The sequence below is a fragment of the Canis lupus genome, chromosome 8 (assembly GCF_011100685.1).
Source record: "Canis lupus familiaris isolate Mischka breed German Shepherd chromosome 8, alternate assembly UU_Cfam_GSD_1.0, whole genome shotgun sequence".
In the NCBI taxonomy this organism is placed as follows: domain Eukaryota; kingdom Metazoa; phylum Chordata; class Mammalia; order Carnivora; family Canidae; genus Canis; species Canis lupus.
Genome location: NC_049229.1, coordinates 56,511,892 through 56,516,433, shown reverse-complemented (window position 1 = coordinate 56,516,433; position 4,542 = coordinate 56,511,892).

Sequence of the window (4,542 nt, the reverse complement as noted above, 5' to 3'; positions counted from 1 at the left end):
CTTTTATTGAGCAATAATTTGAACTGAAACTTTTCAGCTGCAGCTTAAAGCTGAAATATTTAGAAAAAGTGTGATCACTCTATGGGAAATTCAAAAAATTTTATTCATTTCCGAAACATGTGGTAAGCTGGTGTTATATTGGAAATAAATTTAATCTAAACATGCTACGTTTATGAACACTGTCAAAGCCAAACACAACATAATGAAACTTCATTTTACTGTGCGCCCATTTAATATTTTCTAACATTTACCATTTGTTTATTAGATTTATATAGCACCTATTATCCAAATAACTCAAAACATTGTTCAAAGAATATTAAACCAAGGCCCTTCGTATCAAACTCTCCTGAAAGGATTGGGACAACAGGAGAAAAATCTTGATAAAACATATGCACAGAAAAGAAATGTCAGCCAGAACCTATGAGGCAATTTATCCCCATAAAATGGCTTGGGGTACTATATCCTTAGATGATAATACTTCACTGTAACTGGATTATCAATTCAAAATTGAAGTACTTCTGATCAACCCCAGGTTATCAGATAAGTTCCATTGATTTCATGTGCATTTACCAAAATAAATCAAATTTGTGATACTAAAAAGAAAGTGCGATGGTTAAAATCTAGAATTTCCTACATTTCTAAAAACCATATATTTAAAATTACTTAATGTTTTGCAATTATGCACAAATTTTAGTAATCTTTGAATCAGTTCTCAAGCTGCAATATTGCATACTACTTGTCTTAAATTCACACAGGAAATGTCTTCATTCTTTGAGGATACACACACAGCTTCCAAACAGCAACCAGGTATTGTTTCTAATGGCGTTGAGCGCAGAGTTTCGGTGTCATATATTCTCACTCCTTATCAACATTTTTCTAGAGATGAAAGACCAGGGTTGTATGGGTGGCTCAGTGGTGGAGCATCTGCCTTTGGCTCAGGGCTGATCCTAGAGTCCTGGGATGGAGTCCGTCATCAGGCTCCCCACAGGGAGCCTGCTTCTCCCTCTGCCTATGTCTCTGCCTCTGTCTGTCTCTCTCATGGATTAATGAATAAAATCTAAAAATAAAAAAAAAAGGCCAGGTAATTTTAGAATTGGACGAGTCTCTAGAGCCTATCGAGTGTGACTCCTTCATTTTGAAAATGAAGATAGTTGAGACCCAAAGATTTAGATAATTTGCCTAAGCTCGCTGTCTCAGTTTCTCACAGAGCTGGAGCCAGATTGATTTCCAGTTTAATCATCTTTCCTCTTTAAAACAGTACTTTTTGTAAATTGCTCTGATATTTAAAAACCACATTTCCAAGCAACTGAGGGTCTGAGTATTTGTTGAGCTTACATTGAAGCTTGAGTATTTCACATTTCTTTTTTTTTTTTCAAAGATTTATTTATATATTCATGAGAGACACACACTGAGAGAGAGAGGCAGAGACATAGGCAAAGGGAGAAGGAGGCTCCTTATGGTGAGCCCCATGTGGGCCTCAATTTGGGATCCCAAGATCACACCTGAGCTGAAGGCAGGCACCCAACTGCTGAGCCACCCAGGAGTCCCAAGTATTTCACAATCTGGGTCTCACTTACTGTGATAAACTTTGCCACCCTTGTGGGACATACTGTGGCCAACCTTATTTGTCATACTTTGCTGATGCTGCTGTTCATGGGGGGCCAGATTAGAGAGTTAACATTTCATGTGGTTTGTGTTCTTGTCATTGAACAGTAAATTCACCTAAGACATCCTAGAGTCCAAACAGCACAAGTCAATGCCTATCTCTCACTGATAGAGATGTCTTTCACACCTTTGTCCTCTGCCTTGGACCCTGCCAATTAACTATCTGGTCTCATCATTTTATTTTACAGCAGAAACCAGAGATGTTAAGTGTCCTGAACAGGGTGACAGTCCTTGTCAGCAAGCACTTTTGACTCTCTTGTGTTTGCTGTATTTTATACCTGCACAGTAATTTTGAGGTTAGATAAGAAAATGTCTTGAGATCTGGGTCTTTCCACACCACAGCTTCACTCTATGACTTGATAACTGATTGTTCTTGGTCTGGTTAATTAAGTACATAAGTTTCAGTTGACACATTTATAAAATTGAGATTATAATTGTGATAATCTCATAGAGTGTGGTGAATGTTTATTGCTAGTGTTTTTATTTCTAACTTTCATGAATCTGCAGAAGTTCCATAAATTAAAACACACACACATACACACACACACACACACACACACACGAGGGCTTTAATCAATGCTATTATATCATTCTCCACTACCCTAGCCACAGGAATATTTCCAGAGAATTACTACAAAAATTCTGAGTAAAATTGTTTGAGATAGAAAAATCCTAAAGTTATACTATTTGATGGGTCCTGCCCAAATTCTTCAAATCCCTTACCTTTAATTCCTGCTTGGATTTGTATTTTCAAGTGCTCTTCATTTAGCTACATTATAGCATTAAGGGCAAAACTATTCCAGGTAGGGAATACAGTAAGATATCTAGAACAATTACTAGCTTGTAAAATGACATGTCAATTTCTCTACTCTTCATGCCATTGCACCATAATTTTACCAATTAACAAGTGACAGAAGAGAAAATGGGCAATGCTTCTCCCTGACTGTGGGGATATTGAGCTGTTGCTTTTTCTATCTTCATTCTTTCCTTGCTCAAACTAGCACCCACTCAGTGTCCTCGTTCAGCACATCGAAATAGTGTTACATCATTTTTGTAAAAGATCTTATTTATTTATTCATGAGACACACACACACAACCAGAGAGAGAGAGAAAGAGAGAGAGAGAGAGGCAGAGACACAGGCAGAGGGAGAAGCAGGCTCCATGCAGGGACCCCGATGCGGGACTTGATCCCAGGACTCCAGGATCATGCCCTGGGCCGAAGGCAGACGTTAAACAACTGAGCCACCCAGGGATCCCCTACATCATTTTTAAATATCCACTTAAAGGCTTGGGTGGTTGACTATAGGCAACATTTCCAATATTAATCATTATTGGTTGGTTAACTATTTATAATTTGAGAATTACTTATATTGTTTTGTATCCTCTATTCCAGCTAGAATTATGGCTCGTATCAAAGCTGCATGAGAGTGTTTGTTTGTTTGTTTGTTTGTTTCCTTTGAAAATTGCTGGGGAGAAGAGGAAGTGTCAATTTACCACCAAGTTCTGGAAGAAGCTTTTGGAAGTTCTCCAGCCTCTTCCCCTCCACCCCTCCCAAATGCCTGTGTTGGAGCAATGAGAATGAAAACCTAGTCATCAGTCTCTTTAGGGACTGGAACAAAGAGTATTATAATTATGCAGGTGAAGTATGGGAGTTGGAAAATTATTAACATTATCTGCAAAGTAAATATAAAGTTAATTGCCATAAATGCCAGCTGCATATAACCAATCTTTAGTTATTATGTAGATGAATAACTGTGAAATTGAAAACATTATTTTTAAATATGTGTGTGTGTGTGTGTGCTCAAGGAGGGGGAGGAAGAGAGAGAGAGGGCAAGAGAGGGATAGAGAGAAAGAAAGAGAAAAAGAAAGAAGAAAGAAAAAAAAGAAAGAAGAAGAAGAAAGAAAGAAAGAAAGAAAGAAAGAAAGAAAGAAAGAAAGAAAGAAAGAAAGAAAGAGAAAGAGAGAGAGACGGAGGGAGGGAGGGAGGAAGGAAGGAAGGAAGGAAGAAGGGAAGGAAGCAAGGAAGGAAGGAAGGAAGGAAGGGAGAGTTTGCTTATATACCATAAAACTCTGGTAACACAGACTGGGCTTTTGTACCTTTGTTAATTTTGAGTCCTAGAATTATTAGGAACTCACACATGAAAAATAAAGAGTAGAGGAAACAGTTGGATTACTCTCCTAATAATAAAGACAATGTGCAATGACCACAAGTTTACTAAAGAGTGCCTGATAAAAGCTCTGATATGATAATAACAAAAGTTAAAAAATATATGTATGTTTCTTAATTGAGAGTAAATCATATTATAGGAAAATTCTGTTTTGAATGATGATGTTGTGTTTTTAAAAGACACATAAAGGAGAAATTTGAAATAACTTCATCCTGATGGAGAATCAACAAAAATGTGCCTTGTAGTGTGTACCTGGAAAATAATTCACTCAGTAAATTAAGAAAGAACATAACTGTCTGAATTCTAATATCTGTAATGCATTTCTCAACATGTCTCTTTCCCTAGAAACTTGACATTATGTTCATCTACATTAAATAAGCCTCTTCACATAAATGTTTAAAAACTTTGTAAAAGAATAGTTCACACTATTTGCCAAAAACTCAATACTTTCATTACACTATTAAATACTAAACATGTTATGACAGATTACAATATGCAATCAATTCAGAGGTTAGGAATCTTGTAAGGATTCAAACTCTACAATTTCAATTATTATTTATTTTTTGTTTACTCTGATCTTTTGTAAATTTCAAAAATCCTCTAAGGTTATGGCAAATAATGACTGTATTTGTGAGCTGCCTTCTTCACAGTGAAACTTCTCAGGGAGTGGCATCTAATCTAAGCTCCAACCCTACACCTGATGCTCTCC